Source organism: Varroa destructor, unplaced genomic scaffold (assembly GCF_002443255.2).
Source record: "Varroa destructor unplaced genomic scaffold, Vdes_3.0 BEIS01000005.1, whole genome shotgun sequence".
NCBI classification, from domain to species: Eukaryota; Metazoa; Arthropoda; class Arachnida; order Mesostigmata; family Varroidae; genus Varroa; species Varroa destructor.
Window position 1 is genome coordinate 27,987,825 of NW_019211458.1, and position 26,875 is coordinate 28,014,699.

The window sequence follows — 26,875 nt, forward strand, 5'->3', positions numbered from 1 at the left end:
TTATCAATGATGGACAGTGACCAGATAATTATAACTTTATTCAACTGATGTAAACAATAATCTGGCACAGCCCCCCCCCCCCCCCTAACCAGTTAGCGCAATCGAACCGCTATCTCAGTGTATCGAGCTTGATATCATCTTACCAACATGTAACAAGACGCACAAACGTGGACAAAATAACGCACGTACGATGACTCATTAAGCATTTATCTCATGATGTTATTAGAAACATTTTTTTTCATACAACACATGTAACGACACTGTATTTACTGGCCCGTATTAGTCCGTTGTTTTAAAGTAGAGGAAGCAAGAACTGTTTTGCACAAATTTGTGGAAAATAGTCGCTGAGCAATTATCTACGAAAAAGTCCGAAGCTCTTGCTTATGCTGTAGAAAAACTCTCGTCTCCTTATTTTTCTTTTACTTTCCTTCGACCCCCGGTTACATGGGCTGCCCACCCGACAACTTGGCATGTTATTTGGTGTTTCAGACTTGGGTGACAGATGCCAGGGAGTTACCCAATAGACGAAAGGAGTAAGCGAGCAGAGCAGCCATGGGCACCCGGGAGTCTACAAGGGCTACGGGGGCTAAAGGATGCTGCGCTGCCTGCACGGAAGTATAGGAGCATGAAACTGCCCGATAGTAGTAGCAGCAGCGACGTTTGATAAGTGGCCATACGATGGCTCATAACAAGCGGCAGTCGCCGATGCCTCGTCAAGCGACCGACGAACCGATGGATTCAACGGAAGTTAGTGGCGGCAAGATCTTAGCTACCGTGAGAATTGCACACCGATGACTCGCTTAAAGTGGGCTACACGGCGGCGAGCCTATGTGCGCGGCCAGGCCGGACCACTGTCTGGTGTTCGAAGAGCAGGCATAGGGTTTTGTGCTTTACTTGCTAAGCGTTCACTAGTTGGCTTACTCGCTAGCTCTCTCCTTTCACTGAAGGACAAGAAAGCCTTGCAACTAAGAGTCTTTGGAAAAGTCACCTCTTCCCACCTTTATGATCTCTCGCCCGCGCCCGATCCGACTCGTCGACTACCTTAACCTACCCCCAATAGATACCTTTCCGCGTGCAAGAAGGCTCTGTCCATCACTATAAGCTACTATAACCAAGCAAGCGCTCCTAGCTGACCCTCTGGTTTGATCCGTATTATGTTCCGCCCGCCTTCGTGTTTGCCGTGGCGAACGTTGGTCATGCCTGCTGACTGACCGGGCATCGTATCTGCAGTGAAATAAAGTTTGATGAAAGCGGGACGTTATCACAGGAACAGCGGTGGCTGGCAGCGACGGTTGCGGCAGTTGCTCCGGCTAGGGCCAAAGCGCCTTCTTTGCACGCCTGCCTGTCTGCCGCCACCTGCATATTAATAATGCTATACTGTACAGTAGCAGCAACGGCAGTAGCAAACGGTAAAGGGCAAATGAGCAGGACAAGCCAAAAGAACGTGGGTAAGACTAAGAGCGATGCCAAAAGCGAGAAGGATGGGTTGAAGTAGACGACCAGCGGCACAAATGCAGTAACCGGCAGAGTCAGGTCGCCATTTGCCCCTTCCCGCAATCGCCAGAAGTGCCCATTTTTCTCCTCCGCTTGCCACTTTCCGTCGAAGCAACCCATTATAGTCAGCTCGGGCTGCCGCTATGTGATAGTAAGACTAATAACTTTTGTATTATATTAGTCGATAGTGCCGGTGGCCGCGTTGGCAAATCAGCGAATGGTCTGTCAGCGGATTGCAGAGTCGCTATGTCTCTTTCGGAGCTAGTAGCTAAGCAGGGTAATGGGTGAGTGAAAGACAATGCAGAGGAGATAGCGAAAAGGCAAAGAGCCGCAATGTGCGTAAGTGAGTGAGTCAGGCCTGCTGCTGTGTGCAGCTACTGTATTGCTCGAGTGCGGTTGACGATGGGCGTTCGCCGCTGATCGAAGCAACCCTGCTCAGGAGCCGTTGCAGGCTCCAGCGACGGTGAATGTCGAGAAAGACGTAGTGTACCATTCCGCCTCAAGATGCTGGGACTGATGCTTCCCGGAACCCTGACAGGCCGAGAGTGATTTGCGGACATTAGCTAATAAAGGCGGTGAGCAAGAGGTTGGACGCAACTTGCTCTTCTTGCAGAAGGACGGATGGCACGCTTCCCTTATCGATGTATGATAAATAAGGAGAAGGAATATATAGGAAGAAAGGAGTAAACGACGTGCTCGGCAACAGGCTAGATCGTGTGGATAAAGTTGGCGTGCTATAAGTTGAGCTAGCCAGGTCGGCAGACAAGCCCTCTTTCCGTGGGTTACATGGGCGCCAGCAACGGTACCCAGGAGATGTGAACGTAATGAAAATATGACGCATGAATCGAAGTACCAGACGTTGCAGAGAAGAGGACCACAAGCCACAGTGTCGGCCTCCTATAGCAGTGCCGTTTTGCATCTTGTCACTTAGCTCATGGGAATTCGGGGGAAGAATGGATGGTATCGTGGATGCCATCGCTGGCGGGCACTCTGCTGCCTGCAGATCAAACGACTGACTTAACCTGAAGCTAGCGAATGGCCTCATACGCTGTGTCGGCAAGTTAGCAGCTGAAAAGCTAAACGGCTTCGTAACAGTCGAGAATGCCAAGGGCACACCCCATTAGAGACGAAAGGTTTCTACGAAGGCTCTAGCAGAGTGAAAAACATTTGGGCCAGCTGAAGCGGGCGGATGTCCTTGAGGCATCAATTAGAGCAGCGCTCTTCTCTTTCCGTTCATGACAAGAAGACGTGGTCTACTTCTAGAAAATGGAGCAGCGACCAAGACGGCGACAGCAGCTACGGTGGTTACTAAGCAAGAGGCACTAGCGTACTAGAGTGGACCTCTCGGCCCTGGTTGGTTAACGGTTACATCGACTCCGGGCCAGTTGTTCAGGGGTGGCTGGTGGTACGAAAGAGAGTGACCGATGGGAGGTCTTCTTGCAGTAATCTCTGCGTCTGATAACTGGTATTAGACGTCGTCATCGTGCGAGCATCCCCTAGAAAAGCTGACTGGCAAGCATCGACACACGTCAAGGAAGAGCTATGCATAGGGTCAGCAAACAGGGGGAGTCGAAAATGGGTGCCAAGCAGGACGTCAAGGTACAAGAGTAGTGGGGTTGGTCTGCAAACGATCTACCCGCTATGCGTTGTAGGTGTCGGACGGTGCAGAAAGTGTAGAAAGATTTCCGCGACTTCAAGTGGCCGAAAACTGTCGAGAAGTAGGAGACAGAGGTGGGCAAACCAGCCAATAGCATAGTGGTATGGCCAACGAGCCGAAGAAGTAGGCCAGAACAAAACTAGCCCTTGAAGTAAGAACGGTAGGTGCACTTAATAGCGGCGATGGCAAGTGACTGCTAGTGGTGTCCGTTTAACAAAGTAGTGCCGAGCCGCGTGCCAGCCTGCATACGTATACGTTGTAGCAGCGATGGGCAGAAGCGGTGCATAGTAATGTATGTACGTGTCGCCATGTCCATCAGTAGGTCCTGCAAGGCCGAAGAGGAGACGGGAAGAACGTTATTGGTACAGCATTAAGCAAGTAAAGAGCCGAGAAGCTTGGGTTGTCGAACAAAAATTTGCGAGCTGGAAGAACTTGTTGCTACTGTTCGTGCTGCCTAATTTTGCTCCGAGTCACTGAACCTAAAAGAAGTTCTAACGAAATTGACAATCTTAACCCAAAAATGTGTAATACAGTAACGAAGCACAGGTAGAATATGAAACATTAATTAACCAAGCTGTTACTCGAAGGCAAATTAAGAACAGGGACCGAATGAATAGATCATATCGTAGACGATAAACAGCATAATCAACCGGTTGCAGAGATGGTTCACCTTGACTTCGGACGGTGACAGTCGGGTCGCTGCTATCTTTGCTTGCACTATAGTGACTTCCAAGGAGCATTTGTTTGCCCACCCTGGTTCATTTACAGGATGTGTTCTTACATAGGCACTTGATAGTAATTCGTGATCGTAATTTGATTTCGTTTGTGTGTGCCGTACAGATAATCCAAGGATACTTGTCATTCGGTATTCAATAGATAGGTTTGACAGCTCGGCAGCATCTTCACTTAGTACGAACGCAATTTAATTTGAAATAACGATGGCTTAGGCTCCCATTTTTCGCAGAAGTCAGTTCAACACAACGTCATAGTTATTTATGCTGCTGGAAAATATTAATAATCTATTTGTCGATGAGTGTATGTTATATATCATCGACTTTAGGGGTTGTACCGCCAGTGCGCCTCGTTGGCCTGTTTATGGTTGAATACAGTAAATGCAGCAATCGCAGGTATACGAAAATAGGACTATGGCAACTACAACGCAAGGATCAGAAATGGACGTCTGAGAGTCCCCACAGTGGAAGAGTAAGCGAGAGGCTTGAAACCCGTGCATTTTAGTCACTCAGTTCCCCGGCCTAGTTCTGGTACATTTTTTTTTTGAGATCTAGCTCCGAGTGGCCAACGCTTGTTGACAATAGCGAAGAGCTGCCATTGAAACAGGTGTCACGGCCTGCTTGAGTAGGTATTATACAGAAGGCATCTAATTGTTAGCTTTATAGGACGCAATACTTATAACCATTAGAGCACTGATACCCACACAATGGCACCCTTTGAGACTTGGAGACCATAGGCTATCGCCTGACATCGAAAGGATGCTACGGTGGACTTGTGCTCTCAAATGGGTATGAGTTTATAATACCATATGAATCTAATTAGTTATCTTCAAACGAAAAGGGGAACGAACATGCCGTAAGGCTGAGATAATAACTAGTTCGTCGACGTTCGGTCTATTCAGGGGCGCATTTAAGCTGCCTTGTGCCAAGCTTTTGTGCGCTTGTGTCATTCTCACCTTGAAACTTCAGAAGCCAAATTTATCTTCAATCATTTTTGTTCCACCACTTCATGTTATGTCAACTATGTTAGCCTTGTTTTAGCCTAGATAATGTATATTATCGATAGTATTTAGATAAGTGACTAGGCGATAATTTTTATATTCTATTTAGATGTGTTTTAAATTATCGTTACTCGATGCTTTATCGGTCCCGTGCACGTCTATGTATGTATGCGTGAAAACTATTTCAGCCGAACGAAATGGCTCCTCGCTGAATGTTATGCAGTGCAATATTCGTTCACAGGAGGATAGAGACAGTACGCCATATCCATATAAATCAATTAGTGACAACGGAGGAAACTGCTGCACGTGTACAGCGGCGTGATGTTTAAGCACCTTGTATGACCTAACGTGCAAACGTACATTACAGCCCCTATTGAAGGCACACATTTATTTGAACATGTAGACAGAGCAGATTATCATCGTTCTTAATACATCATCGTCGTTGACTATTCTCGAAATTCACATGTATATGAATGTACATGACAATGAAGTCCGCTTTCAATTCACGCACGTTTATTTGATGTCGGCCGAGGGCCAACAAAGCACGTACGTGCGTCAGGTATCCGCCCGGTCAACCTGAACTACAAACGGTTGCCGAAACGTCACCCAAAGACCAGATCCGCATATAAACACAGGGCACATCTAAATAACACAGGCGTTTGTGTGACTACTTCAAACTTCGAAAGAAAATTTGTTTTGTAGTCCATTTATATCCAAGTCAATTTATATCCAGCCAGCTTGTTATCGATACGTTACAAATAACCGGCAAAATTTATAATAAGCGTATTATATAATAATGGTGTATAGCGACAACGATTCAACTATCTAGTAATAGCAAAACGGCATATATTATTTATCGAATAAATTGTTGATTTTATGGTTTAAAACCCGTGTATTCTTCTGGAAATTCTCTCATCGAATAAGACCTGTTTAGATGCTACGCTTGCATTGTTTCCGACCACAACTCATTCTTCTGTTCCAGGAGCAATAAAGGACGCAAGCAATAAGACACAATCGAGATTCATTACATGCAAAATAGGGAAAATATCAGTTCTTTATCTCGAGTTCGACTGCCTATTTTTATTATATTTTTCTGCAATTTACCTATTCATGACTGGCGATAGATTTAAGCCAAAAAGCGGTGAAGTTTAAAAGAGGAGGCAAGCCAGCGGCCACAGAAGCCTCGTATTTTGCCAGTTCGTCTCTTACCTAGGTAAAGCCTACTATACTTAGGGTTGCTCTTATCCGTCAACGGTTTCATTGCGCACGTCACCGAATGATGCAGGAAGCAGGCAGCATTGGCTACAAGGCCATTGATATCGTCCTGTAGCTCGTTTTTTCGCAATTTATCCCAATTCGATTTCAAAGTAGGGCCGAGATACGCGTCATTCGGGAAAATTTTACAAGTAAAGGATTTCAAACTATTAAATCGAGTCAAAGCCTCAAACCAACGCTTAGACTATATAAAGCGAACCGAAATCGCCTTGCGTATCTCCTAGCCGACTCACCAGTCCTGTCCGACGATCTACGCAATTGTTTTAAGCTTTTAGCAACGTAAGCCTTCGAAACCGACCTTAGAAACCTGGGGCAAAAATTCACGAAGATCGATGCGGATCTGTTTGCTTCGGGTGCAATAGGGAACCACAAGTGGTAAACAGGCACTCACTTTGCCACGCATAAGTTTAACCATAGATTTCACACGAAACTGGTTTCATGATACATGTACATATTTTAGATACAATGGAAATAGCTATAGATGTTGTGTCGCCGTTGCCTGCCCTCTGGTCCTATATATATATAAGACCAGACATATATCTGGCAAACCTTTTAAATTAGTTTTATAAACTTCCCAACAAAGCTCGTGTAACTTATATGATGGGAAGGGTTTGGAATGGTTCTATATACCCATTCTGATATTGGGATATTGTACTAGTAATCTGCATACGTGATGTTGTGCCTGCTACGAGCAAAGATAAATAAATGAAATTCGATTTGTTATAACTTTAAGCGGAGGCAGGAATAAGACCTGATGACGATCGAAGCTATAGCCGAAGTCGACAGTAAAGAAACACGCTGGCTTCATCGGTCGGCAAAAATTGAGATAACCATGCCGGCGAAACGATGGTTTATTCGTTACACAGTAAAGGCTCGGAAATAAATATGATTCTATAATACAGAAGCTCTAGCATGATGTCATAATTAGAAATAATGTCGGCGACTGGCCTGACGCGTTAGGGCACTCGTGAGACGAACGGTTTCAGCCATTGCCTGTCGAGCTCTTTTTTCCAAATATTAGGACTATGAAGTCGTATACCTCACCACGTTCAAGGATTTCTTTTTGCTCTCATCGCGCCAGCAGGATCAACAAAACCGGCAAGCATTGCACATGAATCTGTACTAAAGAGTTGTATTCGGTCACTTCTGCCATCTTGATTCGTCGCCAAACGAAACGGAATGAAGACAGGACCATTCGACTGTGAGGTTGGGGTATTGGGTGAAAATCTGAAGGCCGTAGCACACGATATTCGGATATTTGTAATGCCTTTCATGAACCAACAAGGAAAGCCTTCGTATAAAGGTCTTTTTTACGAGACGATAAGATTTGGGTTTAATATGACTCAAAGCAATAGGTGCAAACAATATCAATAAACGCGCTTTTTTTTAACTACTGGGCATATTGTGGTATTTCGTTAAATTTGTTGTTGAGTCGTGAACTAGTTAATAAATATACACTTCTCTTTATCATTGAAATCGCACTACAGCGCAGTATAAACGAACTGGAGGTAGAAGAAGACCAACATTGAAGTACAATCCCATGTATCTATTGACTGTTTGATTTAGAGTTGGTATTTTACCGGGTTTCCAAGGCCCAAGAAGACTATAGAAACTTAGCGACAACGATTAGGTTTCTAGTCATTGGTGCAATGAAGTTTTCAATCCACCTCTACACGATAGAACCAACATAATTCAGCATTTCACCTTCCTCATACGCATACGGAATGCCACAGAATCGTTTCGGATTATAATCAAGGGGGCCAATATCTAAAGGAGAGAAGTTCATTCGAAATGCTAACACAATAGTGAAATAAGTGATTTATTGTTACCAAATATTTAAAGTACGAGTGTGTAGCGTTCGCATAGTACTAAAGAGATCCGACCAATCCGGCAATTCCCTGCCGTTTTCTCTGGGCTTTTCGGTGAAGAAGAAAGCTACGGACTCACTTTCCCTGTTTATACTCTTGTCTCCGTTACGGGACGGCTTAAATGTCAGTTAACGGCGAACGAACGCGTCGGGTTTACGGAAGTGCAGTTCAAACGAACTTTGCGAGTTTACTGCCACGTCTCCCTTTCGCTCCTCTCTATAGGGAAGGAAGCACGAAATAGTGAAATTGTTGAGGGAATAAGTAGAATCATGGCACTGCTGGTCGAATGGAAATTCGTCACTCCTAGCTGTCGCAGCGGTACGGAGGCAGCCCTGTCTGTATATGAAATAGAGCATGGGCACTCTTCCCACCCCATAGCTATACACTTACACAGAGAGATGGCTACACCGACCGTCAGGTGTCATGGTGATAGGAGCCGTTCAGTTTCATGCGGCTCCGCATAGGACTCAAGTGGACCAATCTCGGCCTTCCATGGACAGGGTTCTGACTAAAGCGAACCGTGTATGTTGGCGCTGCCTCTTCCTTATGCGAATGCATAGAGAAACGTATTGCCCCTTGGCAACTGCTGTCTATCCTGTCCCAGCTAGCGTTGCTATTTGATATTGCCGACTGAGTCAGCGGCGACGATGGTAACGGTGGCGTAGGCGACTCTGGGGCATCGCGTACGAAAGCAGGAAGAGAGTAAGAGTGGCTGTAGTAGTAATAATAGTAAGAAAAGAAGGTAGTGCTAGGGATGCCAGCGGGGCACTATGTTACGATGGTAGAGCACAGTAGCACAGGAGTACGAAGGAAGTTCTGGGTCCGACCTGGCAGCCGCACACAGGCGCTATTACGAACGGGTTCCTCTGGCGTTCTACTCTGTCCTCCGGTGCAGCATCGTATTTGACAGCGACACCAACGGTAACAATGGTGAGGGCGTGGATGACGCTGGAATCTCGCGTAATTGCACGAGAGTAGTTACTAACTCTGTAACGACTTCGAAAATACGAAGGAACGTTGGGGCGGGACGCGTCCTTTTTGTCATTGTGATAACTTCAAACACACAAATGCTGATGCATATGTAGAGATGTTTGCGTGTACACGAAGCCACATGGTCACTACCTTAGTAATTTAAGCTTGCAAGCTATCGAGGCCCGGCCAAACACGGACTGTACAGTGGGACTAAGTGTCTTGACGTTTTTGCTTTTTCATATTTACGGCGAGATTTGAGCCTGAAAGGGAAATCCTATGTAGCTACTTTTGTTGCAAAGATTAGTATCACCTAATAAGAGTAAAATTTAGGACGTAATTTACACTATGTAACAAATGCGGTGCGATCTTGATGACGCCTTTACACATCGGTGTACTATTATATTCGTCGAAAATTCTTCTTAATCCTGTTATTGCGTATGGACTAGAACGGTCTAGCCTTTGTATGGTGTCAGGTAACATTACATTTTGTTTTGTACCTTATCCTACCTTTTGTACCTTATCCTTAATAATACACAATGCTTGATACCATTTATTCTTTACCGTTTCTTCGTCGAATAAGTTAATTAATGCAACTTACGGTAGAGTTGAACTTCTAAGTGAAGGTGTAACGCGTTTCATTGCTCTTTTCATTTTCTTTGGCTCAGACAGTCGGCTTTGGTTAATTCCAGCCCTGAACTAGTCTAGCAACGGATGGTGCTCGTCGAATGACTCGCTCCTCTTCGCTCTTGTCTACGGCGTACGAAGACACTAACGTTGTAAACCTGTTTCGCTAGCCAGCCTTTCGCTAATGATATTTTGACAAAACACAGACCTCTTACCAGTGTCATACATTTGCCGTTGAGGACACAGAATGAATCCACTACAAGACGTGGACAGACAACATGCCTGCGGTGAGCAACGTTTTGCCCAGCAAATGAAAAGCTTTCCCACTTCTAACTGCGCTTAGATGTGTATTCATTAGATGGCAAGTTATTCGCAGACAGAATAGGGTCGAGGGATGATGTGATGGTAACGGTAAAGCAGTATAAAGGAAGCCATCCGTCGCCTCCCTTGTGCTGGCCTTGACTACAATGGTGTTGTGCACGCACCTCGGATACGCCAAGTTCCACGGGCTGATATACTGTTCTGTAGCATAAACGCACGCACGCACACGCAGCATGAAGAAGTTTAACGAATACGTGCTATTATAATGTGCCTATTTGTACTTGAATTGGAAGTATACCCAGGTGTGCGATATAATTGCACCGTAAAACCCGCAAGTGCAGAAAAGTTATCGGTGTTAAAGACCTTGGTGAATTTGTGAAACGTTCATGTTTCCATTTGTGACAAAATCATTGACCTACCGGTCTGCTCGCATGTATGAAAAATTCGTCCGATATATGTATAGACGATCAGTATTTTGTCTAAGATAATATTGTAGAAGTACAACACCTAGTAAGTCCTGGAAACGGTATGTTATACTGGATAGAAAATTATAGTTTATAGTTGATATATAAAATGTCACCTATACATTACTTGATGAACGCGTACGGTACATACAAGGGGCGTTCCATGTTCTACCAGATCGTCTATGATGTATGCATATATTAACGATAGTAATGATTGAAACCAGCGAATAACTAAGTGGAATCACATGGCGGAGTGCACACAAAGCTCTCCCTGTTTTGCACTGCTACTACACAGTTACTGCTGTTGCACGCGCTATCAGGAAGAAAACCTTTTAAATTTCTATCCAATATCTGTGCCTGGTTATCGAAGGGAGAATTCGTTGGGTTCGTAAACTGGCGAAATGGAGTTTTCCTTGGACTAAGGCTACTCCTTGCAAACCAATTGACCAACCCTCCAGACGGGACTGCATAGGGGGCCGTTGTTTTCCTCTACAGGGTTTGGTTGAGGCATCCCTACACCAACGAACAGGAAACTCGACCAAATTCTACGTCCAAAATGCTCCTTACTGCCCCCTTTTAACCCTTTCCCATCCTCCGCCTATACTCGTTTTCCTGCGTTTTTTCTTTAGCCACTAATATTCCTTGTGCTCATCCGCTGTGTCTACGAAGCAGTTCGCCGGAAGTTGCCCGTGACTGTGTGCCAGACTAGATAGGTTTCGCATTACCGCTTCTGGCCGCCGCAGACATACCAAGGACTTTACATTGCCTACCAGTTTGTCTAACTATTCTACCCTGCTCGGTTTCGCTACTCGTTTATTGGTGTTCAGAGTTCCTAATTAAGTTGGCCTAACGAGTTGTCCGTTGCGTTTGGCGGGACAGCGGCGCGTGACTTACAAGCCGTGGCGTCGACAGCTGCGTGAGCAATGAAACTGCGTTCTTTTCCAGCTGCAGCCAAACGAGTAAGCAGACAAAGCCCCTATCAGAGGCTCGTACTACCAGGGCTTTCCCGTATCTGCCGGCGTCCGTCACTCCGTTACCCACAAGAGAGACGTTCTGTATCAGGATCGTTTCGCTTAAGCCCTCGTCTGTCGTCTCTCTATGCGCGAACCGCTATCTATAGTAGTAATACCGGACAGAAAGAACGCTTGCTTGAAACTTATCCGCAGTCGATGTCTTCTAACTTGTGGTTTCCTGAAATGTAAACACCAGTCAGGCTGAGCAGGACGCTTCACTACAAACACACAATAGCGATTGGTTACTCTGACTGTGTAATAACGAACTAGAGATAAGAAGGTTACCATTACAGGAATTAACAGGGATTTTTTGTAGTTGAAAACAACGAGGCTTGGGAGTGGACATAAAGTGAAAATCTAAGGGCACAGAGGGAACAGTGACGCAAGTCTTCACAGAAAATGATTTTTTCCAAGGGATAAATTTATGTACCCCACTCATGCAGTCGGAAAGACACTGCTCCTTAGAAGGTAAGCTGCATATGAGGCCATGTTGACAGAAATAAATACAATAGTCGCTGAACACGTAAATTGATGTAACGATGCCTTTGCTGCCTAAAGGACTACCGAATGAGTAGCGTGCCCGATCATTAGCATCCAAAATGGGGCAATAGAGCTTTTTTTGTCGAAAGGACGTATAAACCTAAATTGCTAATCAGAGTTTAGGCTGATTCGGAAAATATCGTTTTCCAAAATAACCACTGATTTATTGATTCCGATAGGGTCGTAACATTTGATATGGAATAATTCTATAAAAAGTAATCCTTGAATACGCCACTGAATGACTTTAGGGTGATCTATCGAACGCAAAGTAAAACCTATCAAAAGAGCATTTTTTCAAGTTGCAGTTTTCCCCATTGTATCTCGCATCGGACGGAACTGGTCGAATTCTATATGATTTTCCAGCGGCTTTCTCGACCTCCACCGGCTGGCCGTGCTCAATAGCTGCCATCGCTTCTGCAATCGTAGGTTTCAGTTACTCAATCACGTGTCAGTCCTGTATCGGCGCCTGAGTTGACCCGTTAGCTTTGTTTCCGATCACGTTTAACCAATCATTTTGCTTTGCGGTTCCTACCCCCTAAGCCAGAAAGCCCCACCCCCCATAAACAAATGCCATTTCGGTTCATGGTTACCAGGAACTTCAAGCTTTTAGGTGCTTGCTGGTGGCAGCTCGTATTAGTGGCGAGCAGTAACACTTCGCAAAGCGTAGCGCGCTATTCGATTTATTGCAGCAGAATACAAAGGAGTTGGAGACGTGTGCATGCACAATTGTGTCCGTATGAAAAGTAGGCGTATCTATGGAAGTTTCTTATGTGAGAACGAAATACCAACTGTGCTTTATTACAAATTAGCCAGGTAGCAGACAACAGTATATCACTATCGCGCGCATGTTCGGGTTTTGTTCGTAAGCACAGGATAAGTGTTAAGCTCCCCAGCATTGTCAGGTCTCTGATTTCCTCGGCTGGTTCGTCGCTGCTTGTTACTGTACTTTTTTTAAAGGTGTAGCGATCGCTGAGTAAAATAAGAAATAATACTAGTATAGTTGTCGGCGTTTATATTCCCGTACAAGGATATATATCTGTGCTTCTGTAAATTATGCGTGTGGTAGCTTTTCTTTGAATTTGGACCCTTCCATGCATTTCCTACCCGATATGACGCATTGGACAGTAATAGTGGCGTCGGCGGCATTGTGACGAAAGTCAAACACGAACTCGCTCCCACGACCTAGCTCTGCCCCACTCGGTTGGCTAGAAAGCTTCTCCGGCAGAGGCTTGCCGGCCTGGTTCAAATTCTCTATTGTATGTACTCTTGGTCTCTGCCAGTGCTACGGATTGGCTCTATGATGCTAGGCTTTGAAGAAGTTGGTGGAAGGAATATTGTAGCGTTACCAAGGCTGGCCGCTAGGCGAGGGAGGGCGCCTAACTGAACTATGTGTGCTTGTCGCTATCGACGCGAGGGACCACTTCATGAAAAAGTAAGAGCGAAGAAAGAAACTGAAGCAACGGAACGAAAAAAAGATCAAGAAAAAAACTAGGGAGAAAAAGATAGGAGAAGGAGGAGTTCGTCGGTGCCGTCGTTCCTGTAGCAGAGAGTCTCCACTAAGCTTCAGACGGTTCTGCAGGTCCGTCACTGTCGTTGGTGCATCACGATAGAGGAGACCGAACAGGGTAAGTCAAACTACAGGCTAAACCGCGTTATTGGTTTTGGCTTGAGGGTTTTCTTAGTTTTCGAGTGGCGGCTTCTGGCTACCGGGTCGTGTCGGCGGCCTGTTCGACCGCTTCAACAACAACGACAGCGAGCCTCTCCCTGGCCTTCACCGACGCTTAAGGGCCACCAACGACGCTGCCTGGCAGACTCAACCAGCCTCGACCGAATCTTCCATAGCACTGCTGCTCCTGATGCCGCCTTCCTGTCGTTTCTCGTTTTGCCGACGTTTTCTAAACTTTTATTGTGCTCTGGCTGCCACTGCCAATGCTGCTTCTGTGTAAGGCTGGTGATATCCTTGCTGACGCTGCCACGGCTCCTAGGTGCCGCCTCTGAGGCTGCAGTTGGTTCAGGCCAAGGGACCGTCTGTTCAGTCGTGTTTTGAAGTGGGGCAAAATTAACCCGACACCCCCTCCAACATGCCTTACCCTACTGCTTTTACCCCTACTCGCGTGACAGTCCCTGCGCAGTAACCCATGAGCAGCTCGACGCACGCCTTCCTCCTCGTACTAACCTCCAGCATCAGTCCATTTGAAGCTGAAAGTGTTGGCAAGGGCAGCTAGTTTCGTCCATCGTCGAATCTACGCCAGACGCAGCGTAGTCTGTGAACGGTGGCAGTAAAAAGGAACTGGATGATATGGGAACGTTAAAAAGGAAGAAAAACGAGAATTGTAGAATAGAGAAGCGCTGTGGAGTCGCGTGAGGCGGAAAGAATGAGTAGGTTAAGTCGAGCTGGGTTCAGGCTAGCAGTTAAAAGAAGGCGTAAACAGGCTGGCAGGTAGAGGAACGGACGCTTAGAGACACAGTACGGAGCTTGAAGACAGCTCAGATAAAGGACTTCTCCTACAACAATTTCCACTAGTGGCTAGCGAGCTAGGGACTTGGAGCTTGTATAAGGGTCCAGTGCGAGGACAGACGTTTGTGCCCCTGAAAAAGGTAAGAAATACGGCCTTAGGTCTTCTTTAGCTGGCCGTAGCTATTGCCAGTCGGCTGTAGTGCCGGCCAATTCTTCTATTCTAGCAAGACGCTAGAAAAATTACAGAAGATCATCATTTCCCACATTGTTGTGTTGCCAAGGTTCCGTAGGGTGATGTGGTCGACGTATGGAATGTAGATCAAAAATATGTTTGTCAAAACGAGTGTCTGTATTATAGTTACGAAGTACAATTGAAGCGGCTCGTAAGCTGAAATCAACAGTAGACGCTTTGCTGCCATATGGATAGTGTGTCGTTGGCACATGGACGTTCCATAAAGGTCACATAATCTGTTATTGTATGACCCTTTTTTTTTCTGCTGTGCAAAGTTTTTGGCTTTATGGCGACATCCAGATAGGGTGATTCTATGCGCCTATGATGCTAATGACAGCAATGTTTGCGTCAGTTTCTGGCATTATAAGCATGTGTTTCTTGCTCTTGTCATTATGAAGAATATCCGATTTATGCATATGTTCAACATGTTCTACTTGGGTCTGGTCAACACTACGTTAGATGGCTCCTTGGCTATCTTACGCATCCGTCCATTCGTCACCAGCTGGACGCTCCGACTAACGTCGGCCTTGGCTTCCAAAAAGGCATTGATGCATGCCGTCCTTGTGCCCTGCCACGCATATGTTTTACCTTCACCCCAGTAGACCCCATGCATATGAGTGTCGCGGGAATGTAGGAGGTACAGCCATTGTACCCCTTGTATATATATATATATATGCATACATATATGTATGTGTGCTTATGTCCTTAAACATTTGCTTCGTAAATAATTCAGAAGGTCGAAAGGATTCTATTAGGTGAACAATGAAAGGCATAAGTGCTACTTATATTTATATAGGAAGTGCATATAAAAAAAACGCCAATATTAAAATAGTTTCACAACAGACATATGTCGACATATACATATATAAGTGCGAAGTTATTCTATCTTAGAACATGATATAAATCATAGCAAAAAATTTAGCTTCTTTCTATTCCCCTTGAGTCCTAAATACGGAAATTGTATTTATGAATCATTTCATGTAATACGTAAAGCTACGCGTCTGAGGCATAGAAAGATCGTTTTTTTTTCCTTTCAAAGGAACTAATGTATCTGTGAAAAGTAAAAATAGAACAGGCCACTTGCGCACATTGTAAGCTGGGGTGAATTGTAACTGCTAGTTGTTTTTCGTACAATTTTCTATGAGAACGCTGTAAAACTCTGCGCCATTTTAATGTGCAAATATCAAATGGGCTACAAGTTAGCCTCACGGTCTTTGAGGCCGCCATTAAGAAACGAGATTTTTCGAATTTCTCTAACAGAGTTCATCCTTTGTAGAGAATGTCCGCGTCATAGGGTCGATAAATGTGTGCAAACCTTTATTCATCTAGAATAAGCTGTTCTATCATTAAGTACGTTTTTTGCGGGGCGTCAAAAGAAAGAAAAGACTAAGTAACCAAAATCATCCCGATTCATGGTACGGAAATTGTGAGTGTGCCTTTGCGAACCCACCTGCCTAACCTCGTTGTGCTGAAGGAGCGAATCGTTACCCGTAACGCGTCGCCTTACCTAAAACAGAACCTAATTAAAGTGCTCAAAACGTGCCCTGGCAATATATGCAAAATGTCGGTGTTTCCACCGAGACGAGCTCGAGGACGCCGCCGACCGCCGTTATTTCTTCTTTGTCCCACCAATGCCCTTCCAAAAACGCTACTGTTTTCCTACCTTCTTTACATCCTTCCGGTTTGTTCAGTTACGTTAGTAGTAACACCGTCCCATTGTACTCTAACTAACAAGCTACTGGTTATAGGTAAGAAGTTCCAGTATACAAATTGAACTAACTAGAGAATACAACAACTTCGCAGATAGTAACAAACTTTCAGATAAAGCGAACGACACTGCGCCCGCTTTTCATTAAAGCTAAGAAAGAACAGTGAAGTTTAGTCTGCATAATGCATTAGCCCCTAACCTCTTTCAAAACACAATAACACTAAATAAATGGATGAGGAAGATCAAACGGAAACAGCAGCTAAGAATCGGGAAGGGGACAGTGTCGTACCCTGTACTGACAGAAAAATGAGCCAATACAGCTTAGTCAACTACGAAGAAGTCGACGCTGTTGGCAAGGGGCGAGCTGACATCTGTAATTCCTACAGGCATATACAGATGCTACTGCTGCCCCCAGCGCAAACCGCTATTGCATCTTTTTAAAACTGTTATTTAGGTTGGACGCTGGAAGAGAGAACGGAGAGGAGAAATTAGAAAAAGCGAAGCTATCGGACGCCTATGGCTGTGATGAGATATCGCAGATAGAAAGCTGTAAACTTTGCAGAATTTCGAAAGTTGAATAGTTCTGCGCGTGACGTTGACAGGGTACCCCAGCGGTGTAGAGGCTGACGCAGATTACTAAAAAGCGTACCACTACATGAGTGCAAGAGATTAGGAGTCCAAATGGCACGTATGTTGTAGGATATTTGTATGCAAAATAATATCTACTTGTGTGGCAAATTGTTTTTGCAATGTTTGTATCAAATGAGGCTTTTTCTGTTGACTATAGCGAACAAGGCACTGATGAAGATGTAAAACCAAGTCTAAACGTAACAACGAAAAGTAAATTATTAGTGACAAAAAATATTTTTCTTGCTTTTGGCCGATTGATATAATTTCGTGTTTCAACGACTGTTGACTTTGGTCAACAAGTGAAATGTCCAACTGTTCAAAAAATGAGAACGTTTCACTATAGTATAGTCAAAGTGTTGGTTGTTAAAAAACTATTTTTTATGCAGTCACTATGTTAAAATTTTAAATGTGTTCAAACTGGACCCATGAAGTGTCGTGAAGTGTTTTTGCCGCAACACTAGTCTGCGAGTCTATATACTGCATACTGCTAACTGTATGGTACAACGTCTGAAAGCTTTGATTTAATGTACGACGGGGCATTTCTATAGTTCGAATGATATACGACAGAATAGTAGATAGAATAGCAGAAAGGACAGACAGATAGTTGCTTCCTAGCTAGAAAGGCATAGACGTTTCAGCAAGGTTGCGATAAATCGGCTGGGTGGGTTTTACTTTACCCAAAAACCCTTTGCCTTCTATCTCTACCCCTTCGTATTTCTATCGGCTGTATTCTCATTCCATATCATTTTCTTTCTTGTAGACATAACTTCCTTTTGCCCCTGTTGCTTGTTCGATCCAGCGAAATGAATAGACGCTGAACATATGCCCTCTCACTTCGTTTGCATTCACTCCCTCTCTCGCACTTTCTTGGCTCTCTCTCTCTCTCTCTCTCTCTCTCTCCTCTCTCTCTTTAAGGTTTGTTCGCCCCACCTACACGATGTCCTGGGCGCCGTTTTGAATCTGCCGGAGGCTGTGCTTTAGAGCATCTGCTCCAGTTGCTGTGCGTGGAAGCCATGTGGCAGCGGCGACACACGTGCCGTCAACTAACATGACTTTTTTCCAGTTTCAACATCAGTCCGCCCCCTCTCATACCCACACAGGTTGTGTAGCCTTCTTTTCCTTTGTTTTTTCTACTTTCGCGCCACAGCTGTTGCAACTCTTTCATTGGCAACAACAAACATCTCTGCTGGCTTGTGTGTACCAGAGCTTCGTGCAGCAACGCTCTTTTTCCGTCCCCTACATCTAGAAACCTGTTTGCCTTTATTCACTCGCTTTCACAAGTCGAATCAATGAGCGACTCGACGGGCGAGAGTCTGATTTTCTCTTGGCAACGGATAAAGAGGAAGTGTAGCAAAAGGACAAGAATTGAGAGCACCAGGAAACTGGAAACTGTAAGTTAGCGTGCAAAAGGCGTTTTTGGGAGATCGTCAGGAAATAGGTGGCTTAGGGGACTGTGGGGCTCCACAAGGGAGAGACGTGAGAAGACGATATCCGCCGAAGTGAGCAGCAAGTTAGTAGCATGGCATGAGCAGCAGGGCCAGCCGTAATTGCTAGACAAAAATACAGCAAACGAAGGTGGGTGACTGGGCGGCTGTAACGGAAAGAGCTGGCTGAGTTCCCGTTATCCAGCTGCTTCTTCCCTCTTCGACCTTCAGCTCCATACAAATTCGGGATCTGAGTGCGGAACGATTGGCTGATGCAAGCCTAACCCACCTTTTCGTTACCGATGTCAGGACATTGCTATGCTATCCATGGAAGAAAGACAGGCTGCAAAAAACGCGCAGACCAGCAGATGTATACTTGGTAGGGCGTCGTACGAGCGCAAACAAAAGGACGGGAATCGCATCAGGGACTGAGAATGAGGACAACAGCATCGCCAACAACATGCAACTGAGTGACTCCAATTGACAACGGCGGCGGTGAAGTAAGACGTCAGAAAAGGGCGTAGTTACTGAAAGAGGTAAACTGCTCGAAGTCATGTTTCGCAGATAACAGTCGAACTGGATGCTGACCGGAAAAGCTTACATTGGTAATGACAAACCAGCAGGTCAAATACAACAAGAGCTCAAACCGCTAATATCCGGCCCACTTAACATAAGCTATCGATATGCATATTATTATCACCCGTGATTTTTATAACACAAAACTGCATATATATGACGCCGTTTTCGTGGTGGCCACTGGTACAATTATGGCAGGAGTTCAACTTCATACGGTCCTGTGTCAAATAGCACTTAGAAACCTTGAAATCAACAGACCACTATAGTAAAATCTTGGCTTCGCTCGTAACGTTGAGTATCATCCGAAAAAGTAACAGGCACTTTCCATATTGATAAAATGCTGCGCCGGAAATGTTAGTACGCCTAAATTTCAGCTTACGTCAAGGCTCAGACAAACAAACACAAGAGTGTTTGGTAGTAGACATTTTTTTACAGTGCTTTGATCACGAAGACAAGGTTGGCAGATCTAGTATATATATATATATATATATGTACATACCAATATCAAAGGTTTTAGGTAAGAGTACTGACGGTACATAAAACCCTTTATGCAATAAGCATATAATTAAGCGAATAACAGGTAGTCACTAGATAATGAACTGTCTTGTTAAATCTATCGTCATCAGGCTCATAGGAACGCGTATGATCAAGGTCGTCACTCGATCCGATGCTATAACAGGCTCAGAAGCAAACACTCATAATATATAATACATGCCTTACCATATCGAGATCGTCCAGCCCGACCTGTCAGGATGATGCAATATGAGTGTATCTAATATTGTAAAATTCTGTGGAACTATTATCATTACTTTTATTATAACGAATTAGATATACAAGGAGAGGACAGTAAATAACCCCCGACAAACGTATAAAGTCTAGTTATACTATTAATGCATATCTGACTGCATACGTCCAAAATACTGTTCTCGCGAAACCCGATATTACCTTAGAGATGAAGTGCAGGTCACCATACATAGGTAATTCGATAAAGAGGCTGCTACTTCTATATGGACTAGTTCATCAGATTTCTCCTGTACCTGCTTATATTTATTATAAACACAGACATGATTATCCTCAGCCATAATTTGAAAGTCCGACCCAAGTCACCAACGGGTACATTTGTATACAGTCTACACCCAATTTAAAAAAGTCTACTATTTCAATAAGGTTCGCCTTCAGCCTTCACAGCGCCAGCCTGTTATGCCTCCGTTTGTGTCGTTAGAAATTTCCCTTTTTTACGTTGCTGGACATCCAATGCCACGCAACGGCTTGGCGTACGGTGTTCAGTCGCTGTACGTCCGGCGTATCCGTTTCCAATGTTACTGGTGGCGGCTGCACAGGCCGCGGCGACTTCCCTTGAACACCCCCCGCAGCCTTACTTTTTCCCTTTTAGCAGTGCCTTCAGGAAGCAGCCACTCGCTCCAGTCGTTCGACAGAACCCAACCAGCTGTCCCTTCAATCGGGTAATTGGCGAACAGTTTCCGGACAACGGCGCTTTCACCAAGGAAGTGTCTTGGTAAGGACTACAGCAACTTGACAGCAAAGAGGCCCATTTGTCCCTCTCTACGCCAATTGTCCAGGCTCAACTCCCCCCCTCTAAAACGCCTCTTCCTCGTTGGCACTACCATAACTATCACTGGCTTTGGGCCTTGAGGCCTCGGGCTCTTCAGCTCCCGCTCCTGGCTGGCTCTTTGGAGACGGCGGGGGAGCGGCACTGGGGGTACCGATTCCGTTGGCGTTGATTAGGACAGACGAAACGGAGAAAGACGTGGTTGAAAGAAGCTCGTCGTTCAGTCTGAAAATGCTACCAAGGCGTTTGAGGAGCAGCATTGTCATGTTGAGAGGGGAAGCATCCCAAGTCGAGCACCAAGCCAGACCCGAAACCGGCCCGCCTTTGTTGCACCGCTCCGCTCCGAAGGGGCCGCTGCTTGTCTAGTGACCGTGTCTGAGTATGGCGATCTTACAGTGCCGATGTATGGACAATTGGCTGGGCAATGGGTAGCCTACTTGGCTGTCTATCACCATAGATTGCACTGTTATGCTGGTCCGGCCATAGCTAACACTGGCTTTCAAATGACGGGATAACGCGACTCGGATGAAAAAAGGGGACTCGCGTCGGGAAGGGGGCAATTTCTGGAAATGAAAGGTCCGTGTTTGAGGTTAGGGGCATGGGCCAAAGACCGGCGCGGGGACGCGTTAAGTTCAGCGGTCTCGGTCCACATGTCTTTCCTTTTTGTTGGCTTGCTTTAGCCGAGATGGCGGCGACCGCGGCAGCCAGCGAATACCCGAGGTTCCGTTAATGTAGAGCCTTAGTCGGGGCTTCTCGCTGAGAGGAGGGGCACTGGCTTGAGATGGGGCATCAGCTGTCTCGTTTCGTAGCTACTGCTGTTCTTCTGTTCCGGCACCGTCGGAATCTAGCAGCAGAGAAGAAAGAGGTTGTTTCGTTACAAAAACTTTGTAAAGTCGTTAGACCGAGTGTGCGCCTTAACCATCGAAGCTCGACTGGTCCGAAACAGCAGTCAAGTCCAACCCGACCTTAGTGGGCTCTGGTAGACTCGGCTTTCCCTGCACGCTTTCCAGTCTGCCGCCGCTGCTGCTGCACGTAAGCAGCAGTAGAAGAAAGACGAGTGAGAGAGCGGGCGCCAGAATAAGTCTTTAATGATATCTTCTATTTGCCGCTAACAATAGCAGTCGTCGGCGAAGCAGTAGTAGCAGCGTCACGGTTGCTTTAGAAGTAGCGGCTGTACCAGCAGCGGCAACAGTGGGAAAATGGGAATGGGCTTAGAACTCGAACAGTCACGAACTGGCGAACCAACCCGCTGTAGCGCAATGTGGTCACGGTTGATTGTAGTCAAAATGTGTCCCATTTTAGGCAGAGTATCCAGAAGACAGCGGTACAAAACATTGCTGCCCGTTAGTCGCTCAATGAAGCAGACCTGGACAACGGCAGCGAGCGGCAGCGGCCATGACGTCAATGGGAACTACGGCAGCGACTACTATAAACGCTGATACTACTACTATCACGATGGGCAGTAGCCGCGCTGGTAGCAGTAGGCAGCGAAAAGAGGGGAACATTTCTTGGACCTTTTTTTCTGCTTCTTTTTGCAAAAGGCTGGAATGCCTGAGTGGGGCTGGCCGGCTACTTGAGTCGGGCCGTTGGCTTGACTGAAACTGAAAAAGAACCGGCACCAGAAGAAATGACGACCCCTCTGTCTAGCTACTGGACGAAAGCTGAGTCGTGAGATGTATCCGGACTTCAAAGCATTTCTAAGAACAGGACCGCATGATATTTTCATTGAAGGGAAGGGAGTGGTAGAATAAAAAGAAATAAGTAGCGGAAAAACAAACACTCTCCCTTGCCCTTGAAGACGAACGCTACCATAAAATAGGAGGGTGCCTAGAGCCAACCAAGGAGCTAAAAGAAGGCTTGCCTACCTCGCGACGGTTGACTTGCTGGCAACTTACTTGTTGAACGATTTAGCGGAGACATTTTCGATAGCAGTGGCAGCAGCGGTGAAGCTATCTTTAAGCGCTAAAGTGCACTCGCACAGCCGGGCGACATTTTGCCCATCAGCAATAGGTGTCTCTTGGGGGACGAACAGTAGAGACGGGTATGGAGCAGTGTTTCGTTAGAGTCCACACTTTATGCTTCCAGCTTTTTTTTCTCTCTTCCTTTTTATTTCTGTAGTTTTGTCGTTCTCATTTTCCAATTGGGCTCTTCTTGCCTTCCGAGATCCTATCAAGAGAATGCCCTAGGTTCCTTCTGTTTAGACAGTTGCGCAGCGGGCGCTGGCCCGACGCTAATGGCGATAGCGACAGCTGTTTGTTATTGAGTAGTGCCATACTTTTCATGAAAAGGGCACATGAGAAAGGCGGTCTCGTAGTGGGATTAGTTACTTCTTTAACGGCTTCCTATGCCTGTTTTCATGATTACGTTTTTTTTTCGTTTTTTCTTTCTCAGATCTATACTCCTCCATGAAAGAAGACACGTAGGGTATTATCCCCCCTCCCCCCCCTCCCCCCGACTTTTCCTAAAGCTGCCGTGGAATTATTCGTTTGTCTGAAATACTGAAAAGAAAATCGTTTACGTTGTTCAAAAGAAACCGTTTGCGGCGCTCCGCTACAGCTTAACACAGCTGGGACAGAAATTGATACTTGGAACAATTAGATGGCTTTATTCCCACACAGAGCTGTGGGATTATTCACGGTAAATTTCTTCGGCGGCAGAAATAAAAGTAGGATATATTTACACACAACACATACATACATTTAATTACACCAAAACGATAAAATCTGTGTTCTGAAGTTGTTGAACAAGAACAATTATGTTCTCATAAGCAGATAGAAAATTCCCAATATACTGCCTGCTTTCTCCGTCAAAGTAATTGTAGACTGACGCGTAAAACTGTTACTGCCAGAAGGTAAAGTGTTCACAAGGGACGCACATTACGCGTTACGTATTTCGTGTCACGAATAGTTGTTCTTCAATGACAATGGACGTACCTTTCCCGTAAGTTTCGTAATTTCGTATTTGAAACGTTTATCGGATCAGCCCACTTTAGGTAAAACCACACGATACCCATTATAGTGTTCACTCCGGTATCATTATGACAAAATCAGAATGTTTGAGCCGATACAAAACGATGAGTTTGTATATCCTTAACTTTGGTAATGATTTACGTTTCCTGTTGCTCGAACACGAGGCGTGGAACGAGGGCGTGGAAGCACCGAACTTTGAACAACCTGATATGAATTCAAGCCTGTGTCACCCGTAGTGGTCCTGCGTTGAACTAGCTGTATTGTTCGCGATGCAGTTTTTTTCCACATTTTTCGTTGCTTCGTCACATAAACACTGACGAGCAAAACACACAACTCTCCTATGACATACTACTGCTCCAAGAAGGTGGTGTGAACCGTGATAGGTGTGATGCACATCCTTTGAAGACATCTCGACTACCTACTGGAACGGATAGTTTTTTCCCAGGCTGTCTTCGTTGTACCCAAACTGCTCTAACAACCTTTAGCATATTCAGGTAATCAACAGTAGTAACAACCTTAACCACAGTAACAATGGCAGCGATTGGCAGCTCAACAACAATGGTGATCAACAACGAAATCAACCTGGCGTTCTGCGAAGCACGAATTCTCACAACAGACGCTTATACACATTGTCATGTTGAGACGGACTGGGCCTGCCATCAACAAATCCGTCCCCGACCACCGTTCGGTTCATGGTGAAAAGTGGTGGATCCTTGTCACCTTTTCTAACTCTGTGTAACATATAACGTTATTTTGCAACCAGACACATATCCATAACTATACGCAAGGTATCTAGCGTCATTTGTGTGCGACTAGTCCATGTTAGTCTATCTGTGTACTTGAAAATGTACACCATGTGATTGTGATGAGCTTACGTGCCCCCTGTTAACGGAGCGAGTTGAATCGCTCACGAGTTGAACGTTTAGATAGATGCCGCTTGAATGCTTTATAGACCGCGAAAGTTTAAATACTAAGGGGAAAACAACGAGCATTTTCAACAGCAAAACTATCTGTTGCCATTGTTATTATTTATATTCGTTCGCAGCCATCGAGCCGCATCGCAGGGAGAAGTGCGGACTGAAGTGACAAGCGGACAATTTTCGTAATAGTTTGTCTTCCTTTCCCTATCTCTTTCCCTGTGTCTACCCCGTTGACACCCTCTTTTCTTTAGTCTATCGCTGATACTGGCATGCTACAGGACATTCTTCTTATCTAAGGATATCATGCATATATATATATATATATATATATGGTTGTTTCGTCCAATGGTTGTTAGCGTGTCGGCTGTCTTCGAGATGGAGTTGGAAAAGAAATGGGTGAGTAGAAAAAAACCGGGAATCGATCTACCCTAGGAATTTTTTAGGCTACTACGGCAGATTGCACATGAGAGACTGGCAGAGGACTTATAATAGAGTATGAGAAGATGTTCTAATACAATATGTGTATGCAGATGCGAATAAGATTTGTCGCTGTCATCAGTTCAAAGTTTATCAGAGAAAGATAACGTTGGATCACTAATTAAAAAAGGTAACACCAAATTGAAAAGGAAACATTTTAATTGAGAGAAAACGGTTAGCGTATACGGTGTGCGAGACGGTGGAGTTTATCGGCGATTTTCATTAAGTACAAATACAAACAGAGTGGCTTTCCAAACGGCACTGGATGGGCGAATGTTTGCATTAACGCATGCGGAAAGAAGTAGAATGCTAAATATATAGTCGACCGGACGATTTCTTATTTCTGAGTTATGATGAAGTTTTTTGCTAGATCGGAAAAAAGCAGAAGTTCTGTCTTAGTAAGCTGATAGCAGTACACATACAAGTGAAGTTAAATCCTTTACGGACTTCATTATTCATTTGTAATCATAACAATGCGCAACTGGTTCGCATTTAATGTGGTCCCCGTCATGCCCAAACACAAAACAGCATGGCACTGAGAGTAAATCCGTATGTAATTTATAAAAAGGAAGGTCGGGTTGGAAAAAATACCGGTCGGGTTGGAAACCTTTTTTACAAGCCCCGTTAGATGAGACTAAGAGGTCTAGCTCTCTTTAAGAAGTACGGCATCAATCAATAACGTTACATCGAAGTCACCGTTTTTTTTTTCAAAAACGAAATCAGTTCAACATCAGCACGCATAACTGCGTTTCACGTAGCCATCGAATAATTTCCCTTCAGCCCTGTACAAAGACAAATGCGGTCCGGTTCATTGGTATATTGTTAGGCGACTTTTGGTCCACTCGTCACTCTTTATCCGTCCAGAACAAACCGAATAAAGAAAATGTGAGCGATGCGCTGTTGTTACTATCAAAGCGACACCGACGAAACAACTGACTTTGACGTATTGCGCCGATCGAAGCCTGTCGCCTACGTTTCATAGGGAAGGAATAGAAAGACCGACAGGTCCGGCCTGCCCAATCCGATCTGAACATATTGGACCAAGGCATGGATGACGGCAGCGACAACAGATCTTCGGCACCTGGCATGGCATATCAACGAACACATGACGATACGGAACAGGGCCTGCTAGCATCGCCATCGTCTAGTTAGGGTGATAAAGAGGTTTTGCAATAAGGCTACAGCAAGTGCTTTATATTGGCAATAAAAGGATCAGCAGTAGTAACCGTAAGTGGTAGAACAAAGACAATTCGACAACTTCGAACAATAGTAGTAGTAGTTGAACTATGGAAACAGTCCTCGCGACAGTGCCCGTAGCAACGGAGACTCGGTAAGCACGAAGCCGTCGATTCCGTTAGCGTATTGATGATACTGATACAGAGACACGTTCTTTTGCGTCTTAGCCTAGGCTGTTAGATGTGTGTAGGCGGCGAAGGCAAGGGGTAGTACTGTCTCTTTTTCGGTTTTTTTCTTTTAATATCTTCAGAGTTAGAGCCCCGCTACCCCCTTGACTGTCTTCATCTTTCTAGTCTCCGCCCTAGTTTGCTGAAGGCTAACTGGCCGATCGTCGGTAGCCAGTCAACGATACCAGCAAGTGGAGTTCTTGCGCTTCCGGCCGCGTTTTCACTCCTTGGCCGAGTCAGTGTGAAAAATTCTAGTCTTTGGATCGGGCCTGCGATAGGCCTAATGGAGTGGTGATGACTGTGAAGAGAGTGGATTTTGACGGTTACCGGTTACAGATCGCTGTTGGCACACAGTCTCTCGCTCTGTCTGGAATTGTGACAACTGCTGTGGTTGTTGTTTTCGGTTTCGTTACTGGAGGCGAGAATATTTGACACTTACCACTATAGGATAGAATAGCAGCGAAACTTCTGATGCGATACAACTGGCCCGTGGCAGCGCTGGAACAAGTTGCTGTCCAATTCTTATTTGCTACTGTGTTAATTCAACT

General features: G+C 45.2%; 1 protein-coding gene and 1 long non-coding RNA gene across 2 annotated transcripts in view; both read left to right on the top strand.

Annotated features, from left to right (window-relative positions):
- The window catches only part of LOC111251359 (uncharacterized), a 327,630-nt gene that overhangs the window by 78,371 nt on the left and 222,384 nt on the right, over window positions 1–26,875 (top strand). The window lies entirely within an intron of this gene.
- The window catches only part of LOC147755499 (uncharacterized), a 79,789-nt gene that overhangs the window by 6,436 nt on the left and 46,478 nt on the right, over window positions 1–26,875 (top strand). Inside the window, exon 3 of the long non-coding RNA XR_015329406.1 lies at window positions 490–24,635. This is a non-coding gene — a long non-coding RNA (uncharacterized LOC147755499). The remainder of the gene's footprint in view (window positions 1–489; window positions 24,636–26,875) is intronic.